Source organism: Triticum aestivum, chromosome 2A, assembly GCF_018294505.1.
Source record: "Triticum aestivum cultivar Chinese Spring chromosome 2A, IWGSC CS RefSeq v2.1, whole genome shotgun sequence".
Lineage (NCBI taxonomy): Eukaryota > Viridiplantae > Streptophyta > Magnoliopsida > Poales > Poaceae > Triticum > Triticum aestivum.
The window spans coordinates 20828300-20836091 of NC_057797.1; positions in this window are offsets into that span (position 1 = coordinate 20828300).

Here is a 7792-nt window from a genome sequence, read left to right on the forward strand (position 1 = left end):
ATGGAAAGCAGATGGCCCTAGACAACATATATGGTAAGTGGTCTGACTCTTTCCAGCTATTGTGCACTTTCAAGGCATCTCCCGGTAGTGTTGTGAACATTGATAAGCACACGGTGCAATATAAAATAAATGGACAAATCAGAGAAAAAGAGTGCTTTAGGAGAGTTTTTGTCTCATTCAAAGCTTGTTGGAAGGGTTTTTTGGATGGATGTAGGCCATACTTAGCAGTAGATGCCACAACATTGAATGGGAGGTTTAGAGGACAACTAGTCAGTGCATGTGCGGTAGATGCATGCAATTGGATATATCCAGTTGCATATGGTGTGTTAGAGGCTGAGAACATAGAAAGTTGGAGTTGGTTTTTCCAAAACCTGAAAGAATTGATAGGCCACCCACCAGGTTTGGTAATTCACACAAATGGTTGTAAAGGTCTTGAGACTGCAGTTGAGGCTGTATTTCCAGGAGTAGAGCATAGAGAATGAATGAGGACTTGGCAGCAAATTTTTCAAAAAAGAATAGAGGAAAATTCTTTGATGAAAATGTGTGGCCTTGTTCTTTGACATATAGCTTGAAGAAACACAACTACCATCTGAGGCGGTTGTATAGCAAGGAAGGTGCCAAACAATACCTAGAGGAGCATCACAGTAAGTTGTGGGCCAGGGCGCTATTCGATGAGACTTGCAAACTAGATTATGTTAATAATAATCTTGCTGAGTCTTTCAATTCCAAGATTAAAAAATGGGAAGGTTTGCACATTGTGGATTTGCTTGACAAGGTAAGGCAGTATCTTACGGAGAAGTTTGCCATAAGACAACAAATTGCAGCTGCCACATTTAGTGGCCACATTATAATTCCCAAAGTCATGAAGCTGTTACATGCAAAATCTAAAGACCTAGATATGGCTATGCTGATGAGAAGCATATATGAAGTAGAGGTGACAGCAATTGACAAGGAAAAAGAGAGTGAAGATATCATGTTAATTTGGAAACTAGAACGTGTACTTGCAGAAAGTGGCAACTAACTGGACAGCCATGCATACATGCTTTATTTTTTATTACTTCAATGAGAGGTCCAGTTAGTGAAATAGGTCATTATGTGCATGATTATTTCTCAGTTAAAAGATTCAATGCAACCTATGCTGATAATTTGCCTGCAATGGAGGGAAAGCAACAATGGGATGTGATTGACCCAGGTTTCAAACTATGTGCACCACTGCAAAATAGGGCACGTGAAAGACCGAGGAAGACAAGAATTAGATCAAAGTCTGAGGGAAAAGGACTTGGGGGGTGGAAACATAAATGTGACAGATGTGGAAGACTTGGTCACCGTGGCAAGAACTGCAAAGAATCAGGTGACCCTGCTTTTGGAGAAGATGAACATTGGGGTGCAGACAGTGCATATGAAGACCCTGTTGAAACTGAAGATGCAGTTGCAAATGAAGATTCAGATGCAAATGAAGATACATATCATGTTGCGGATCCAGGAGCACAAGATACAGTTGCAAATGAAGCTTCAGTAGTAGTCAGGTAAAATATTTATTACTTAATTCTGAAACACATGTCATTTTTGCTTGCTAACTTCTCATTTGTCTTTATCTTTAAAGTCCAAGAACAATTGATCTTGTAGCAGAACCAGGAACTGATGCAACTGATCCTATAGCAGAACCAACAACTGATGCAACTACAATGGCTAGTGTAGTCATGTATAATATATATGTAATGCTATATTCTGAAAGAACATGTTATTCTGCTTGCTAACTATCATTTTCTTTATCTTGACAACCCAAGCAAAAATTATAAGAAACTAGCTATGAGAGGAGCATCACCAGCAAAGAAGAAGAAGATTTCATTTGCTAAAGAGAACACAATTGGCTTTGTTACTGGAAGCAACCAGCTCAGCAAAACAGTTCCTCCTTAGAAGGAACTGAAGAAAATTGTCAACAACATGAGGAGCGGTTCTAGGCTATCTACAAACCTAGGAGCAACACCAGGAGCAAGAGGCCCAAGTTGCAGTGAAACTGTTGTTATTAGTGTTGGTGTTTATTGTGTTCTATTTAGTTCTGAAACTGGTAGTTTATTGTGTTCTTAACTATGTGAACTCTATGTAAGTTGGTGTGAACTGCTAGTTATTAGTGCTGGTGTGCACTATATGCAAGTTTGATGTGGAGAAATGTTATCTGTGCTTGATGTTGTGTGCTTATGCTGTGCAAATGATGATTCACAACAACATTTGCACAACATATATATTGGTGTAGTGAATGATCAATTTGGGCCATTATATATGTTGTGCAAATGCTGTTGTGAATCATCATTTGGGCCATTATGTATGTTGGTGTAGTGAATGATCAATTTGGCATGTCAAACCACATATTTTTGATCATTTTGGCCTGTCAAACCACATATTTATGATCATTCTGGCATGTCAAACTATATGTTCCTCATTTGATCATTTTCTCCACATACCGCTGTCATTTGGTCATGCCACAACAATAATGTTATTCTCATTTGGTCACCAGGACACAACAACAACTAGTTCACACCCAACACAACTCATTTCATCTGCTGCCACATTAAAATATGCAAACTTCATTTCATACCATAATCCACCTAATAGGAATTCTTAGACCACACAGAAACTAAAGTGGACAAAACAACTACAGCTATAATTATGAGAAATCCACTAGTATCCAGCAACTCATTGTTCTTCTTCAACTTCATCTTCAGTTGCTTCTTTTTTCTCAGTTAAATGCATCACCCTCCTCTTCAAATGATGAGCTTTAAGCCAACTTGCTTCTAGCCGAGCATGCATCTCCTCGAAGGCACGACCAACACGATCTAACGGAGGTGGGTCAATCCAAACAAGCCACTCGCATTATTCATCGGGCAGCTGCAATAGTAAACCCAAGTCAGGCCCAAAGTTATAGCTTGATACAAATCAACATAACACAATTTAAGTTCCCAATCAATTACATCAAGTTGGTAGCCCAAAAATCGCCTCCCTGTACTACCTCCTCCCCAAGCGACACGGCGAGTAGGAACGAGTCCATGCCCCAGGCAGCGGTGCTTCGTGCGCTCCTCAAGTCCACAGAACGTTGGATCGGGGACGAAGAACTCAGATGACCACTGAACTATGCCTACACCATCAACCTAAACAACAAAAAATCCCACTTTGGATGAACGAACCCTAATTTTGCAAAATCCCCAAATTGATGAGCAACACTTACCTCGTCGGGCGCCGATGAGCTCGATGAAGCCATGCCCGACGTGCACATCACACTCGTCTGCCCATTCCAGCCACCTCCAGTGCCAATCGCCTCAGTCGTGCGCGTGTGCTCCGATCCTGTGCGCGTCTCGGGAGTTTGAAAAAAGAGAAGAGAGTGAGAGTGAGAGAACGATTCAAATAGGGCCCACGTGCAAGCACCAGGGGCAAAAATGTCAAAAAGATGGTGAGTTACCGGTCAAAGCGCTTTGACTCGATGGAAACGACACGGAAGGACATTTCTATAAGACCACATGACAGTGGAGGGGCAAATTGAGCACACTTCGAAATTAGGGGCAAATTTGAGTAGTGGGCTCAAGTTAAGGGTTGAAATGTAAATGACACATACAAAAAATACAATGTGTATGAAAAATATTTATCATGTATTTAAAAATTGTTAAACGCATATGAAAAAAATTCCCGGTGTATATGAAAAATGTACAACATACATTCAACAAAAGTGGACATAAAAAATATTTAGATCATTTTTCATTAAAAATATTAAACATGTATATAAAAATGTTTCTGATGTATAAAAAAAGTACATTATGTGTGAAAAAATATTTTCATTTAAAAAATGTTCATTTTATATTTGAAATATATAAACCATGTATTAAGAAAGTGTCAAAACATGTGTTTAAGAAAATATACATCATATATTTTTAAAAGAATCAACATATATCAACAAAATATTTCACATATACACTAAAAATATACATTGTGTACTGAAAAATAAATGACATGAGTTGAACAAATAAATAACCGATAAAAACCAACAATAAAACAAAGAGAAACGAAGAACCATTGAATACCAATAAAGAGAAAAAATAGAAAATCAATGAAAAAAGAATGAAAACAACGGAAACCGGGAATGAACCAGATAAAAATGAAGAAAACCAAAAAAGAAACAAAACAACCGATGAAAAATAAACAAAAGGAATAAGCAAGCCAATCAAAACCGTGAAAAGAAACAAAGGAAACCCAAAGAAATCATAGAAAAAAGAAAGATTAACTGTGAACACCTAGAAAAGAAACAAAGAAAATGGGTGGAAAAAGTAAAGTAAAACAAAAAACATTAAGAAAATAAGAAAACAGAACGAAGAAATAAAAGAAAATAAAAAGAGCAACACCCAAACAAAACCGAACGAAAACCCAGTATAGCGATTGTCCCGAGGCAGCAAGGATAAGAGACGAGTGACTGCGTAATGGGCCAGCCCAGAAATAAAGCGTGAGGGAGTTTCTTTAGGTGTGCATACTGTATGTGTTGCTACAAGCGAGATATAACTCTCGTGACCTCGAGCAATTTTTTATTTAAATGCTTTTAGAATTTTAAATTATATTCAGGAATTAACCAAATATACATTAATTTCCAAAAATGTATATAAATTATAAAAATTTCGTGGCTTCTGAAAAGTGTTCATAGATCTTACAAAATGTTTCCGAAATTTAAGAAACATTCACAATTTGCAAAAATGAACAAGAACTTTTTTGAATGTTTCATGAATTCAAAAAATGTTCCTAAAATTTTAAAAAAAATCACAAATTAAAAAATGTTCCTAAATTTTAAAAAGTATTCCCGATGTTATTAAATTAAAATAAAAGTATAATATGAGAAAATGGAAAGAAAACCGGTAAAAACATAGGAAAAATTGATCAATGGGGGGATGCCATCGGAAAACCGGACCCGTGATATCTCGGTCGGAAGTAGCGACTCATCACCCACCATGGGCTGGCCCAATATGCATTCAATTATTTTTTTTATACTCTTCCAGTTTTTACCTTTTTTAATTTATTTATTTATTGTTCTTTTATAAAAAAAATAGTTGAACCTTTTTATTATTTTATTAAATAAATTGAAATCACCTTTAATTTTTTTTCATCGAATTGGCGCATGGGCAATTCGGAGGCGATCCGATCTGCCCTAGGTCTCGCTAGTAGGAGAGCTTCCGTAGCCGTCCTCCTCCAGCTCTGATCTCCATCTAGAGTGTGATTCTCGATCTCTACATGTTCCATCCACCCTGAACCGACCACATAGACCTTTCGTGTGTTCACTAAGTCTAGTCCTCGGTGCCCTTGGAACGACTTTCAAATGATTGGCAATGACTTTTGAGGCAATCTCGTATAGCACATTACACACACTAATAGATCAATATTGCAAGCAACATCAAATTTTTACCTTGGGAATTTGTACTAAAATAGTTTTCTTGATCTTTGCTGCACTCTCGACTCCCCCGACAATCCGAAGCACTATCTTTGTAACTTTACTTCCACATATCTCCCAATGTTGTTGAAAATAATTTGCCGGGAAACCATCGTAGCTCGGCTTTTGTGGGAAACATCGGAAATAAAGGCCGCCTTACCTCGTCAGCCGAGTATGGATCCATCAACTTCTCATTCATCTCTTGAGTGACCTTGCATGGGATTGTCTGCAAACACTTCATCTGTATTGGATACCCCCTTCGCCGAATAGAGGTTACCATAGAATTATGTCGCCATTCCCTCCAACTCTAACATCCTCCGTCACCTGCCCATCATCCATAAACAGGGGTGAAATTTTGTTCTTTTTCTGTGTCTGGTCACTCTGAGGTGTAAAAACTTGTGGAGTTTTTATCTCCATCTCTCAAACAGTCAACTCTAGATCACTGTTGTTGCATCATCTCCACCCGGTTGAACAATTCAACCAACCGATCACTTATTGTCGCTTCTTCCCGAGTTAGACCTACTTGTCCCAGAATATTCCTTGAAATTTCAAAAAAAAAATTGAAATTATGAATCTCCTTCCTCACATGACCAAACGTGTCTCTGTCCCATGCCGATAGCGAATCTGCCAGCGACGAGGGTTTGCCCTTAGTACCACTAACTGAGAGGCTCTCTTGTTTGTGATTCCGAGAAGAAGCAATAAGATCGTGTAGACCATCGTGCATTTCCCACATTGTTTCATACTTGAAGGACCTCCTACCCCACGTTTGCAAACAAGTGCACCAAAATTTCCTCGTGGACTGAAGACACCGCATTCACCACAAATTAACAAGCTTTTGGTTTCCCTATAAAATAAGGGTGTGCGTGTGGTTGTAATGTTGGGCCTCTCGTGGACTGTTGAGATTAAGGGCATGTACAATGGTGGCATATGAATACAGATGCCCCATGACAAAAAGTAGTTTGAGGCATTTACATTGATTTTTTTTCTCCCCAATGCAAGCTATCACTAGTGGGCCTCATAAAAAAATAGAAAATAAAGACTTCCACTAGACATGCATCACCCGAACCTACTTTTTAAACCTTTTTAAATTTATGCACTGGACCACACTGCTTCATCCGAACCTAATCTCTACTCCTAATGGACGAGTTGGTTGAATAGTCCCACCACTTTCGTCTGGTTTTTTTTCGTCTGGTTTTTTTTCGTCCCATCACCTATCACCCCCTCCCACCGGTTTTCCTCTTTTCTCGTCTGGCCGGCAATACCCAACGTATTTATGGTAATCAATCACAATTCATCCACATATGGTAAGGCTATAAACTCAGAAATCTCAAATATGATAATTATAGTAATAAATCAATCCAGGTATGGCAAGGTCATAACTCAGGAAATTTCAAATATGGCAATTATATGGTAATAAATTTAAATTGCCGCAAAGGCTATCTGGTAAGGCCATAACTCAGGAAATTTTGAATATGTTAATTATATGGTAAAAAAAAACACTCCTTCCCTTCTCCCTTCTCCCTTTCCATAGCTGCCGTTCTCCTCCCCTACTCCCATCCTCCTTGATACTTTCAGAGGGGAAGCACGGTGAGAGGCCTAAGATCAATGATCCTCCTGACCTGGCAGTCCTTCACCAATGCCATCGTAGCACAATCCAATGCCTTGTCCCGCCACCCGTCTCCCCTCCTTGTTACTCTCCGGGCCACCTATGTGCACCCAGATTTTCCTTTTCTTTCTAGCTTCCCGGGGTCTTTTGTGTCTCCCCCGGTGGCGGCTTGGCCGTCGCACCTCGACGACATTGGCGACTGTGGGAGAAACGCGCCGACGTGCCCGTCCAAGCGCGCCCACCAGCGACCCTAGATGTGGTGTTGTTGGGGTTCGTCTCCGAGCTTGACCTAGGGCACCTCAACTCTTACTGCGGTGGCGGCTTGCTATACAAGGTTGCACTCGTAGTCTTCTCCGGCCTACAGGCTCCCATAGTCACCTTGGTAACTCCATTGGACACAATGGAGCAAGTGTGTGCTGCCATGCACTCGAGCGTTCTTTGTTGTGACGAGTTCTTGGCCAGGGATCGGGTGGTGAACCTGGAGCTACCCTGCGGTATGACGCTGGGGTCGTACAAACATTATAGTCACCGCCACTGCCCTGTCCCCGAGTGGGATCTTGAGATCACGCTGCTCAAGGAGGGAGACGAGCTGATCATGGTGTTTGAGTTCATGGCGGAACTGTAGGAAGGCGCCCAAGCCGAGGTGGTTGTTGGTATGACACTGAATTCCATAAGCATAGTGCGCCTGACATGCACATGCGGCTCCAGGGAGACCACGCCGTGTGATG